We start from the raw sequence: 15337 nt of genomic DNA, 5'->3' as shown, positions 1-15337 counted from the left end.
CACACAGAATTGTGCTGCTGGCGTGACTGGCAGGATCTTCAGACCTGCAGGAGCTTTCCCCATGTTTTCAGCACTGTTTTCAGCAGAAATCCAAAGCGTAGCTCCATACAAGCTGCCATGGAGAAAATTAACCCTCTTGTAGTCAAAACTAGCACAGAAATGAAAGGGCACAATTTTTATAGTGGTGTGGTTGTCACAAAAATACATTTAAATTGGATAAGGGACTGCAACTAGATACTGATTTACTTAAGCTGGCCATTACCTTTCTTTACTTAAAACTGTAAGGTACTTACTGCTTGAATATTTTGTTTTTATTTTTTTGAAGGTAGGAAAGAGTCCATTGGATGAGAAACAGGAAAATCTTAGAATATTTGTTGGGTTTTTGTTGTTTTGGTTTTAGTAGGTTTTTGTTGTAATGTCAAAGTGTCTTTAGCTTTCCTTCAACAGAACCATATTTTAAAACTGATGAATGCTTGCAACTATAGGGAGGTTTTCTGCGAGTGCAGAAATAGTGAACACAACGGTGGCAATTAGATTCACACCGTGATTCATGCTGATACAATATAAAAGAATTATGACCAACCCCTTTTTCCCCAATAGTATTTCTCGGGTTTCTTGTGATTCTTAATTTAAGAATCAGAAAATAAAATATTAATAAAATTTAAGCAGAAAAAAAAAATCTGATCTACTTAGGATGAAAAATAATAGGGACAGAAAACTTAAATGCGGTCTGATTTGCATGCTGAAGACAAAGAGATGGGAGCCCAAATGTGTTTTTTATGCTGTGTTCTGTATGGTGCTCAGAAGCAACTGAAGCCAGCGTTGTGCTGCTGAACTAGCAAAGCCTCAGAGCTCTTTCACTTTTACTATAGCAAACGTGATCATCCTGCAGCACTGTGGAACTGTATATTTGCCTCTAATTTTTGACATGGCAATGAAGTTTTGTGTCTGTCCTGAAAAGTACATTTTACTATTGTTGTAACATTTTATTTAGTGCTCAGGAAGGTCTTGCTTTTAAACCTATATATTTTGAACCTACATGAAAGTGCATAATCTTTTTTCTGTGTTTTTAAACTATAGATAAATGTTTTATTTTGTCTTTTGTATTTAACTTTTGCTAATATATTGTTACTACAAAAGCAATAATACATACTCGTAAAACAAAATAGTTAGCCAGGAAAAACTTTGGAAAATGCAGTGTTATTTTGCTTTACTTCCTCATACTGGAATTGACCCAGAAGGACAAGGGAGGTATCACCTAATTCTGTGATGTCTGGGTATGCCAAAGGCAAGAGAAGAACATGATAAGAGTTTGAAAGAAAAAATTAGCTTGGAAGAATATGGGTTTTCTTATTTGTGGGTACGACATGCATTTACCTGAAAATTACTTGAGTATCCAAGCACTGCTTTTATATTGGTCTGATGTACTGATATTAACTAGGTCTAGTAGTCCGGCCTCATGCTGTTGTTTCTCATGTTTGCTACCAGAAACAGTCAGTATCACATTGAGACTTTGGGAAAATAAGAGGATTTAGATAATTGGCTCTCAGCCTTAATAGTATGCATGGGTGAACTGGTTTTGGCCAGGGTTTAATGCTGGGCTTGCAATTAAATGAATGACAATGGGGCTGAAAATCTCTTTAGTTTCCCACAGCCCTCAGGCACATCTGAGAATTTTTACATCCCTGGATAGGTTTGATTGAAAGCAAAATAAAAATGGAGAGATTTGTTCATGAGCAAACTGACAAAACCTGCAGTTACCCTGATGGTGTGGATTAGAAATAGTTTTGTTACTTTTTCCTATGGGACTTTGATGGTGCATTAATAGTTTCAGCCAGTCACAGCATTTACCCTTACACACCTGTGGTGCACCTTGGCAGGGAACAGCTGCTATTACTGGAGAAAATGTGATTGTAGTCACAGGTTTCCTTCCCTGGTTCTCCTTCCTTTTCTACATAGTTTTCATTAACTGCTGTGTGGGTATGAAGCTTTGTTTTAAACATCTGCTTTGGGCAATTCTTGACAGCAGAGAATGAAAATATTACTGGCTGGGTGAGTCTGCTTTACCATAGCACTTTTGGCTTCCCATAGTCTTCCAGGAACTGCTTATATATTGAAAATGTTACAAAAGTTATTGTCCTTCCTGTGTCCTGAGCTTTCCCCAGATCTTTCTTTCTTTGCACGAATAAGTACTATAAGCTATAATTTCACCATAGTCTTGTTTGTTTACAGAAGTATATATGTCTGTCTCCCTGAATATAACAGAACACACTTCTTCACTCACACTAGTGATCTTTATCTTTTGTTTGCTATCAGGCTTTCTGCCTTCAACACAGACTCTAAAATGGCTATTCTAGCTCTTGCATTTTCAGTGAGGAAAAAATAACCCTCTCCAGCTAAGTTGATTAGCTCGTCTGAATCCTGGCATTGCATTTTTTAATGCCTCAGGTTGTAGCTGAGAACTCTTTATAGTTGCTTCAGAATAAACAAGCCTAATCATTTCATGCTTTGAAGCTGAACGAGCATATTTGGCACATCTGTAATTCAAACTAGATCTGTTATAATTGTTTTTTGGATCGAAGGCAGCTGACAATGGATATACTTTCAGGGTAATATTTCACTTGCCAGCAGTGAAAAATGCCACCTTTACAATTCACTGTCAAATTTTTGCTGTGATTTTCTTCTCTGCTGAAACACTTCTTATCCTTTTATTGCCAGATCAACAAAAATTGCTCTCCCTTTTATATTTTTAGTTCAAGTTAAAAGGGTCCTCTTGTTTTGATTGTACAAATGCAAAGACCTAAGAAAGGCTTTTTTGTTTACAGTAGAACACTGGACAATCATACTATAATAATGCCAATCAAAGGAAACTGTAGAATCATAGAATGGTTTAAACTGGGAGGCACCTTAAAAACCATCAAGTTCCAACCCCCTTGCATGGGTAAAGACACCTCCCACTAGACCAGGTTGCTCAAAGCCTGTATCTTTAAATTATGTGTATCTTTAAAGCCTACCTGTCTTTAAGTTAGATTGGAGAAACAAAAAAAGAATTTGATTAAACAATAATTTTATACTTGGGAAATTTCCCTGAAGTTCAGAATGTCAGAAGTCTCTTGATCCAGTTAAAATATCACGACCCAGGTTACACAATCCTTTGATTAATAACCAGTTTTGATCAGTGTTTTGTCAGAAGAATTTTCCATAATTGCTCTGAAAGCAATGTATTGCTTTTAGAATTCTTCACCAATAGCCTCAGATTCTTATCCTTATGGCTTTTTACTAGAACAGCAAATGATATAGTAGAGCATAATTATATGCTTATTGCAAGAGCAACAATCAGGTACGTTGTATGTCATGCAAATTATTTTTTACTGTGAATTAACTATTTGCCTTTAAGCAATGGATATTTGTTAGACATAACTATTCATCTGTTGGCTCTTAGTTAGTAATTATATGTATTTTCTGCAATGATTCTGTTCTTTTAATTTGTAGGGTCACATCAGGCTTCTGTCACTGTGTTTTCAGAGGTGCCACAAACTCCTTTGATTTGTTTCAGCTTTGCCAAAGCTGAGGTGGGTCTATTGTGGGGCTGGCTGGAACCAGCTGTATCCAGCACAGAGCATCCTCTGATCTCCTTCCACAGGGACCATCTCTGCAGCACCCCTGTGCCCCCTCTGCCCCTATCAAGACCTTGCAATTCACACACAATACAAAGAAATTCTAATCTTAATATAGTTATTAATAATATTACTTTCTTACAGATTATAAACACAATATTTATAATTATAACATTTATAAATGGAAAATATAAGCTGAAATGAATAACAAGTAAGACTCCAGTGTACGTAGCTATTCTATAAACTGGGGATTTTAAAATGCATATTGCTTAGAACCTTATATCACTTTAAATGAAAGTTCTGGTACTGTACTTAACTCACAAGACTATTTAATTTTTGTTAATACAAGGATTTTTTGATAAAATTACAATCACAAGGGTAAGTGATCTGGATCCTGAATAAGTCATAGGGCTGTAAACTGCAAATTAGAAACAACAAATTCTGTTTACAATGCTGGTAATGCTGGAAAGAACACAGACTGTTAGTAGTTGAGGCTGGTGTTGGTAGGAAGCATATTTAGACTTTTTGTTTTTGTAAATGTTTAAGACCAGAAACTTCGGGCCTGGTAAATTGATAACTTTCCTTAAATGCAGAAATCATAGCTAGCTAATCCTTGGAAATGTGTCATAATGGTCTTCATCTGGTGCCAGCCACAATTACTAAAATGACCAGGTATAAAATAACTTTCATATCACATTGCTTAAAAGGTGACCCTGACAGCATTTTAACAAGGAACAGTTTATTACGGTCACAGTACAGTGGAATGGATGCCCACAAATCTTGTTTGACTCAGTCATTGAAACTGGTTGCGTTGAAGTTTGTAGTGAGTGTCATTTCAATCCCAGCATCTCTCTACACATAGCCCCAGAGCTGTTCTGACTTAACCTACATGGTTTTAACTGGCAGATGTCATGGCAAAAATAGATGTTATGGTAGGTGGAGGAGTGGTATGTCTTGAACTTTGACAAAACCTAAGTGTGATAATGGTAGTGAGCTGTCCTTGTTCATTTATTTTTCCTACTGTTTCACAATTCTTTATTGATAGAGAACTGCTAAGTGTGTTCTGCTGACAGATCTGATGTGTCTAGGGAAGCCCACGTTAATGAAATCTGCAGTGACAACAGTGACATTTGTTACTTGCAGGCCAGTGTCACTTCTAGAGTTGCTCTTCTAGAGCTTCTCCTGTACCTATGAGTGTTGAAAATGCAAGTGGTTGCTACCTGGACTGTTCAGTTGTCTCTCTTCTTGTCAACTCAAGTTGATGGGCAAGAGAAGCAACAATTCCCTAAGAATCTGAGCCCTTCTTTCTGGTAACTTGCTTGTATCATGAAGTTGGTACTTGGAATCATCTGCATTGTTAATAACCATATGGACAATCATTTGGAGAAAATTAATGTCTAGATATGTTGTCCATATTTATGTAGCCAACCTTTGTACACTTCTTTTGTGTAGCACTTTTTGACAGTATATAGTAACATTTTGCTCAGACAAAGGAATCCTAAGGTAGAAATAAATTAAAAATGTGGTGCTCTCCCCATTATACTATAGGCATGACACACAGAGTGATGAAAAAGTGGATCATACCTGATTCCTGCTATGGTTAGAATGTGCAAATTTTTTTTTGCTTGGAGAGTCACTATTTTATTGTAGATATAAGCAGTACTGCTTGAAGATGCTTTATTTACTGCTTGGTTCTCTACAGGATCACTTCCCTTCCATGAGAAAATTGTTCTCATACAGGTAGTGAATCATCTCTCATTCTGTTTATGTTCCATGTGTTTTAAATCTGTTTTTAATTTGTAGCATTTATGTTTATAATTGTGATTTATGTGCACAGCAGTATGCCTGTGTTATTTTTGTATAAAAGCATAGATGGTTTTGCATTGTGAGCTTGTAAAGTGTAATTCGCTGTCATGCCATTTTTCTGTGAAGGCATTTCTCATTATCATCAGCTTATGAACATCACAATGTTAAACTAATTTTGAGTAACTCACAAATATTAATTGAATGTTGCTGTATCTTGTGACATATTCAGTTAACAGATGTGGAAACAGGCAAGGAGATCTTATGTGACTTACCTAGAGTCAGTTGGCAGAGCTCAGACAGTACAGGTCTTTAAAATAGGATCATTTTTAATCTCTGCAACAGCATAGCTGTTAATTTTACATGAGGACAGGCATAGATTACTGTCAGTATATGTTAATTCTACTGATCCATTTAGCTACAAAATGGTTTCCAGCCTAATTAAAATGGCCCTACTTTAGGCAAAGCTCTGTTTCTTGTATTGCTGTGAAGCAATCTAGATGTTCTGAGGAAATTAAGGATCCAAGTGAACTGCTTCTCAGTCTTCAGAGAGGTCTGAATCTGATTATCTCTCTGCATTTGACCAAAATCTCACTGAGAAGTGGCCTATGCTAATGAATTTGCCCCAGTAAGCTGCCTCCTAGTGGAAGTCAAGGACTGTGGAGATTCCATGGGAGTTTCCTTCTCTGAAAGTATTCTCTCTACCCAAACTACACTTGCTGTTGATTCATTTGAGATAATGTATGCTTATAGCTTTGGCAAGGAGGTACAAGTCTTCTGGGCCTCAAAACCTCTGAACAAAAGGAATTTTACCACAGCATTCATGACTCAGCCTGATGCCTGCAGCTCAGGGTGCTGGAAAATGCCACTGATAAAAATCTCTTCCTCTTCCTGCATTTCACCAGCCCCAGTTCTTCAAGGGACACCCTTACTGGTGATGTCTCCAGCTGTCCACATACTCTTGCCTCAGATGGCCCTTTCTGGAGGATCAGTCTGTCCCTGTCTGATTAGACAGGGGTGACTAACTATGAGGTACTCACAAGTAAGAGGCAGTAACTGGGGACATGTCAGGCACAAACTCCTTGTATTAGGAATATGGGCACTGTCAGGAGTTATGCCTGAGGCAAAGGAATGGTGAATGTGGCTCATATTTATGTGTGTGTGGGAGGAGAGGGTGTGTTCCCCCCACATGAGCACAGCAAGTGTGCTCTGAAGGATTCTAGGTTTGAATGGATTTGTCTCTATTGGCCCAGGGACCATGGTTTGTTCCTCACCACAGATGATAAAGATGCTGTGGCCATGGGCATATTGCCTTTTCCTTCATAGCTTCATTTTTGGTAATGGTCTAGTATAAAAAATATTATTTCTTTCCAAATTATTAAGTAATGCTAGAAACAGTTATACTGAAAGCAGACCTGCTTTTCCCCCTCAATTTTGTCACATTTTTAACATCAATAACAATTATTAACAAAGTCAAGTCTTTAAATACAAAAGAAGATCCACCCCAACTAATCTCAGAGAGAAAAGACAAAAGTGCTGCATCTGCACTCCAGTTCTTGGGCTTTTACAGGACCAATTAATAGAATATTTTACATCTCAAATTATAAAAATTATTTATAAAGACAGATCAACATTATTATCTACTTGCTGCAGATTCAGTCTGATACAAAGAGGTAATGATTTTGCCACATCTCCTAGGAAGCACTTTAGGTTCTGCCATGAAAGTACATTTTGTCAGCATATTTTACAACATTTCTAATGATTCTTCTGAATTAAGTCAGTATTCAGCAGCTGTTTTATTTATTTCCTCTCCACCTGAATAGAAAGCCTTGTATTTCACTCATTTAAACTCTAAATCCACCCAGCTTTCAAGCAAGTTTCCTTCATATTCTTGAATAAAAATAGTGCTCTTGAAGGCAGAGGGGATGGGAAATTTGTGGTTGTAATTTTCCAAGGAAGAGTCATCCGTTTCTAGGGCTCTCCCCCCTGCCTTGTTTTTGGGTTTTTTTTCTCCCTAACTCAATATCAAGAATCAACCATCACAGCTCCCTTTGTTTGGAGTCTAGAAACTGAATACAGGAAAACCTCATCAAATTATCTAGTTCAGTTCAACTGCTGCAAGCAGGTTGTATTTTTCTGCTGGAGGTAGATGCAGTGCCTTGGACACCAGAGTTCAGTGCAGTAGGAAAAAACATAACCAGCAGACCTGATTTTAGATACAGATCATTTCAGGTTGCAGCTTTACAAATCCTTTTATGGATCAAACTGAGAAAACAGTGAACTGAAGTATGCTAAAGGTAATACTGTCTGGAATTGTAGTATAGTAGAAACTTTAAAAATCAGTTTTGATGCCAAATATAATATACTAGTAAATAGCAATATACTAGTCCAAATAGCAATAGATGATTTTTAGAATACAGCAGTCTGAAATATTTATTTTCCAAGATGTTAATCACCATAATACCTGCAAATTTACATTGCATTTTGTCTGTTCCAGTCTTCAAGTCTGTTTTGTGAACTGGATATAATAGTGAGATACTTCAGAAGCAGCAGAGGCAAATGAAGACAGATTTTATTCAGTTCTCTTATCCACTATGCAGGTAAATTGAACAATTTTTTATTACTACACTATTGCTATTTCAGTACTCTCTGTGTTAGCAATTGACACTTACTATAGCTTCATTTGGTGAGAAAGCCATCTTGTTTATAACCTGATTTGCAGCTGCTTAAATTTGGAGAAACTAATTTAAGTAGAAGGGAAAACAATGAAGCTGGAACTACATTTCTGTATAAGGTTCTGTGAAACAGATGTGTAAATCAAAATGAGAAATAAAAAGGAAAATATTATTCAATTTTTTTGCTTAGAAACTAGTTTTAGTAAATTCCCTGATTACTTCTTAGTTCTTAGAGGTAACTCATTATTTTGTAGTTTGAGTTCATTCAGGACGTAGATATGTTAAAATACAAACATTTATCAGTTGACTACTGTTGCAATAATAGCAAACAATATAATGCAGTGCCATTGTTTTCTTTATAGAATCTAACCTTGAAAACCTTCTTACCTGAAAAGAAAAAAAAAGTCTTCCATGGACTCTGAAAAGAAGTACTAGATATTTAAAGATAAATCTTATCTCTGCTTTTGAAAGAGGAGTGCTTGACTGTAACTAGTGCCATTGTACCCAAGATTGCCAGAAACTTTGGAATATGCTTCTCAAAGCTCATATTTTAATGGTACTAATAAGCATTTCTCTCTGGTACACTGGGAATTTGTTATACAATTAACATATTTCTGTCTGAGTTGATTATATATAAAATACATTCAGTCACATGATTATATGCAAAAAGTATAAATTTTAAATTATTGTAAAAATATAATGGTGAAACCTGTATGAAAATTTATGTGCATTAATGTGTTCTGCTAATAAAACGTTTTTGCTGCATGGGGAATATTTACACAAGTGAAGCTTGTATTTTTCTAGTAGTTGTGAAATGAGAAGCCTTATGCTGTAGGTAGAAAACGATCATAATTTAATTAGATCCAGACAAACAATAATGTAGGATCCCTGTAATGACAATGATTATTTTCAAAGTGACTCCACAAATTATTTCAGGTTATTTTCTGTGGCAGCCAGTCTTTCTTGAATGACTAGAAGATGTTTCCTTAATTGATAAATACAGGAACCTGCAGGGTTATCAGGAGGAATAAGACATTCCTGGCTCTGCTAAGGTTTCTGCTGCAGTTCCTGAAGCAACTGTCAGCCTCACATGCTCACTATGTGGTAAGAAGTATAGCAGCAGAAACACACTTTTTAAATTAATGAAATTGATAAAATAATCTTTGATATTTACACAAGAGAACTGGGGTTTGTTCACGTGTGTTTACAATCTTTTTAGACAAAAAGTGACATTGTTCAGATGTGGTGCTGATTTTTCCAATTGGCAATTAATTTACTTCTTAAGGTTTTGCAAACCTGTTCTCTGCTGTCCCTTGAAACTTCAGTTTTTCCTTCTGATAATGAAAGAGAGATAATGAATCTTATGCCTTTAGATACCTTTGCATGGTTGGGTACATGTTCTTAGCTTGGAAATAATTTTCTTACAAAGTAATAAAACTTAAAGGTTTGGGTTTAAGTAAAGAAATAATAACAGAAATATGATACTTATTAATATTTTTTTTAGTCTTTAGATTAGCAATAAGCATAAGCCTGAACATGTTTTAAACTAGTGGTGCTTCAGTGATTTTAAAGCTTCATTATATTAACAGGAGAGTAAGCAGTGGCTTTAGCATAAAGGCTGCTTTGTATTATGTATTTATATCTAAGATACTACAGTGCAAAAAAATTATAGTATTAACTATAGAACACAGTCTTAAAGTAAAATACGTTACTCTGTTTCTGTGTCCCAGATTAAGAGTGATGTGTTTTCCTAAAGCAACCTTTTGTTTTTGTTTCAGTCCCAATGGGACAGAATATTTCCTCAAGATGCTGACAGTTTGCCCTTAAGTGAAGTGCTCTTTTTTCTTATTATTTTGATTTGTGTTATTTCTTCTCCAGCTGTTACTAAAACTTGACCAAATCCATAAAATCTTAGGCTTGTGCCAGTTCCTCATCATTAGCTGGAACAGGTAGTAAAGATAAAGAAAAGGTTGACGTATCCTACAGCAAAATCTAAGCTCTTCATGTGGGGACTAAACTATTTGTATCAGTGCTATGCACATGCTTTCCAAAATGAGCTGAAATGCCTGTGTCTGGACTGATACATCCATCATCTATCACTGAATGAAACTACATTGAATGCACTTGCCTACAGCAAGAAATGCTGTGAAGTCTATTTCTAAAGGATTATAGAAAGTTCACTTCACTCTTCATTAGATAATACTGCGTGCTACTTTCTAGATGAAAACCATGAGGCACTGTTTAGCTGGTCTGTCTCTGGAACATCTTTCTGAGTGGCTTTTATCTTTATGTAGGGAAGAAAACAATGAGCACAGTGCTTGCTAAGCTGTCATCAGGTACAGAAGATCTGAAAGACAAAGAAGCTTTTGAAAGTAGTGAAATAGGCAGAAATTGTGGTAAATGCAGAATAAATGTAGAGATCTGTATTTTATTATTCAGGTCGCTGATTAATTTGCTCTAACACCCCATATGCACTTAATCAAGAAGTGCTACTGCTGTAGCTACTCCCATTCTCAAGATTAGGATACAGACATTGGTAAAAGTTACTGGAGACACCATGAAATTTAGAATTTAGAATTTAGAAATTTAGAATTATTTTAAGAGGAACTTAAAAGAGGAATGCAAATAGGCTAAAGTACTTTACATCATTTGATATATAGACAGCAGACTGTTAGACAAACAGGACTGGGAATACTGCAAGAACATACAAAATGTAAAAAAATAATTTTTTAAATGAGAGAATATGCTATGAACTAGTTTAAAACCAGCTCAGATATTTCTTCAACTTGGAAACTAGGTATAGTTTACCTAATACAGGTGTTTTATTGTTTTTTTTAAGATTTTGATTTGTGTGTTAACATGGACAAAAAAAATGTAAATTTTATGTTGGAGAGAACTCGTGGAGGAATTCATATGGGATAGTCTTGAGTTAAGGATATTATGTGAACAAATTTAAGGGGTTTTTATAAGGTTGCTTATGAAATTTTATAGGGATTGAAAGGAGGCCACTTCTTTTTGGACAAACAAGGAAGGAGGTTCTTGAGTAGAGCACAATTCCAAAATGGCACAATGGGTTTTCTTATTCAGACCATTGTGAGGGAAAACTTTGATAGTATCCTGAGATTATGCACTTGAGTATTCAGAAAATTAGTTCTGGGAAGTGAAGATACGGCAAGTTTTTGGAAAGAAAGGTATCATCTCTTTTTCACAAGTTTAGTTAAAACTTATAAAACCTTGAAGTGACAATCTGAGAGAAAGACATAGGGAGAATATTACTAGGAGAACAATTAATGATGCTGAGCTTTATTTGTTATTCATCATCACAGAGATGATAACTAAAGATGTGTCAGCTGATGAAATTGCTTGGAGAGAGAACAAAACGTAAAGCTCTGAAGCAAAAATCTCACCACATCTTCAAACCTGGGGGAATGTAGAATGACAGAAGGACAAGAATGATCAATGGCATCAACAAGAAGAAGGGACCAGAGAAAGAAAAGAAGGGAGATGAAGGGCAGTGAACTTACGTCACTGTATGTCAGGGAGCAGAAAGAATAAATGCTCCACAAGGGAAGTCCACCTGGGAGATGATGATGGCAGCAAGATGGTCAGGGGCAGTATCTTCACTGAGAAGGGCACAATCCCACAGGAGCTGGGCAAGGCAAGCAGTGTCTGGCTGTGGTAATTATCTGTCCACCTGATAATCCAGGTCACAGGACAAGTTAAAAATTATGAGATATAATCTGAAATCAAGTCAGCCTCAGGGCTGGTGAGAGCAACCAGGTTCAACCAACATGTTCTTTTTGATGTAGCCACTGCTTGTTTGGTTCTACTGAAGCTGCAGGTACTTCTTACAGGCTGAATTCACCTGTTCTACTGCAGCTATTTTTTTTCTGAAAAAAAAAGTGTTCTGGTTTAAGGTGTCAACTACAATGTTTTATATCTAAATATAGATCTTAATTTAATAACTGTGCCATTGTTAAGTGGCTAGTGAAATTTCAATATAGAACCTGAAATATTTTAGGTTATAATGTTGTAGAAAACCACTTTGGTAAAAAAAAATGTAGACACAAAATTCTGAGAACGTCTATGGAAATTATAAACTCTGAAAGATTTTCTAAGAGCAGGACAACTTTGTTCAGAAGAGTGTTTTGCACGAATTTGTGTTAGATTTTAAGGTTTTATAAAACTCTAATGAAACAGACACTGTACTATATATATGGGGAATAAATATTGACCTAGACTGAGCATTTTTTACTAGAAGGGCACAGGTAGTGTTCCAGTCTGTATGTGCATTAACTGATGACATATTTGTGAGCTGAATTCTGTCTCATTAAGGTACGGAATAAATGGGCTGATCAAGGAGCTGCCTGGACAGTTAATTTATAATAACTCTTGAAACACTGGAAAATTTCCAGAAAGCTGTAATGGAGCTACTGTTCTGCTAGTGTTCTAAAAGGATATATGGGACAGTATCAGCTTGATATTGATCTTGGATAGAATAATTTAGCATAAGATAACTGGTGCTACTCAGTATTGTTTAGGGAAGATGGCACACAAACTCAATTAATTTATTAGTATTGAAGTTACCATATTTATAAACAGTAGTTATAATCTTATCATAGCTCTACAATTCACAGAAGTTTTGCAGAAATAGACTTGTAATGTTAAATTAGATAAATATGGAATTAAATGTCCTGTTAAATGTATCCCTGCCACATACTTGTTAGCTTTGTGATGTGTTCCTTACCTGTGTAAGCTAAGAATGGGCAGTTATTTTCATTTTAACTAAAAATGAATTAACTGAGGAAAATCTGATGAGTGGTGTCTGATGAGAGGAGACTGATGTCCCTAGGGAAGTCAGACCTTACTCTGACACTTAAGGGAGGCACCTCAATTCTTTATGAAACTTCCTAAGTCAGAGAGAGAAGTTCAGCAGAATCTGCATGGGTTAAATTACCAATTATACAGTATCTTGCCTTCCTGGTTGTCAATAATCCAAAAGATTTCTGGTTTCTGACTGCACAATGATCCAGTTCCAACAGAAAATGGAGCCCAATAACACTGTTACTTGATGGTGCCACTCCAGCCACTTGATCACACTCAGAGGAGGGCTCAGTGCTCTGGATCATGAATGGATGAAGATAACAGTGAAGTACCAGTGAAATGCAATAATTGATAAAAAACTTTATTTTTCTCATTTGCTGCCTGCAGATACTTTCAAACAGATGCACAGAATCATCACACTTTAGTTTGGGGATTAAATTGGTTGGCCCTTGGTTCATTTCACTAAAACATAGGTTCTTATAGAAATGTAGATGAATTTGGATTCTTCCAAGTTATAAGTGGCTTTGAGAATCACAGACACTATAAATTGCACCCAATGTTAAGATAATAGAATTCATGTACCATATGAAAGAACAGAATATAAAGGAGCTGACTGGTGAAATCTTCCAAGCCAAGTAGTTCTAAGTGCCAGCATTTTTTCTCACTTATTGAACTGAAGTGTCTTTTTAAGGTCTTTCTGCCAGGCATCTTCTGCAACAGCTCCCAGAACTTGACACACACCCTTTTCCTATAGCTGTTTGTGAGATTTATGGAAAAGTGGTCGAATTTTACATCAGTGAGGAGTCTTGAAATAAAGAGCTTTTTGATGCTTCCTGTTCTGGGTAGGATGAGGTTTTTCTGTGCCCATTAGTGTGACACAAAGTAGCAGGCCAGACAATATTACTGAACTAAGTCTATTAGTTCTTTTGAATCAGATTTGAAAATAGTAAATGTAATTTACTTCTAATTATTACTACAAAATATTTCACTTATGATAGAGAAGAAAATGCAGGAGGTAATAGAAAGAAGAAAGCTTTTGCTTACTAGCTTGGAATCAAACTGGAAAGGTCTGCAACAACCTCAGGCTCTTGCAGATGGCTCTTTGGCACAAAAGTTAAATAAATATACAGGTCATAAAGGTTTCTAACCATCCTGGATCCGATTAAAAGGTTTGTTTAATCCAGTGCCTTGTATTCACCTTTCAAAAGCAGATGTGTAAAGAACAGGACATGATACTTCCCAAAACACTCTCCAATTTCAAACTAAGCCGTATTTGCTATATTCTGCAGCTAATATCCCACAGTGAATTCTTTTGTGAATTTATCTCAACTCAGTATTTATATACCAGGAAGGTTTCAGAAGTACTTCCACCTTCTCTTTTTCTCTTAAATATCACCATATTCTAACTACAACACCTCTCTTACCTGTATCACCCAATCCTGCTTTAAAGCAAACTGTGTTCTGTGTGACACCTGCAGCATCCTGTGTCACACACTGTGGGAGGACAGCTGTGCTCTCATGTAAGCCACTGCTCACTGGGACATATTAAGCAGCTTCCATCTGGCTGGAAGTGGCTACTGGAAACCAAATCAAAACACGGATGTATAAAAAGCTCTCCTTCATCAGGCCACTTGAATTCAAAGCCTTCAGGAGTATCTCTATGTGAAAAGCTTGCCTACCAATCTATGAAAGCATTGTTAAAACCAGACTAAGGAAGCTGTAGAACACATTGCATAGCTGAGTAGATAGAAACAGGTTAATGCACATATAAATAAAAGTTTCTTTAATTTACAAGGACTGGCAATGCTTTTTAGGGATTGAGGTTCCTAAAGGCCAGTATCCTGCTAGTTATGCAACATCAGCTCTGGTTAGTTCAGGATTCCAGTGTTCTGTGCAGACTGGGAAAGACTGAAAGTGAGAAGAGATCTGAAGGGAACTTTGATACAGTCTGAAACAGCAATTTGTGATTTATTGTTCAACAATACTGAAAAAACAACAGCCATAGAGGTCCTTTCTATTTTAAGTTGCCTTGTCTCCCACAAAGATTTTTCTTGGACAAGTAATACAGAAGGTGTCAGGGAGAAATTTCTGGATCTTTTCCTACAGAGCTACTGAAAATCCTCTGTATTGTTGGGGAAGTGATTGAAGTGTTAGGAAGGGAGGGAAATAAAAAAAAAATCAAAACAACCCCTTGTCTAAGGGGGCCACAGTCCTATCACAATTCTGTAATGTCAGTATCAGGAGGAAAAGAAAATACAAACTCTACACACAAGTGCAGCTCCCACAGGTTTCTTATCTTGTGGTCAGGGTAGATGGCATTCTCAGGATGTTTTGGGTTCCTTAGAAAAACAATACAAGAAAGATCTTTCACAAAGTAAGAACTAATCCAGAGCAGTACTGTGGACTTTTGCTATGAAG

This window comes from Heliangelus exortis, chromosome 2 (genome assembly GCF_036169615.1).
Source record: "Heliangelus exortis chromosome 2, bHelExo1.hap1, whole genome shotgun sequence".
In the NCBI taxonomy this organism is placed as follows: domain Eukaryota; kingdom Metazoa; phylum Chordata; class Aves; order Apodiformes; family Trochilidae; genus Heliangelus; species Heliangelus exortis.
Note: the sequence above shows the minus strand (reverse complement) of the source record.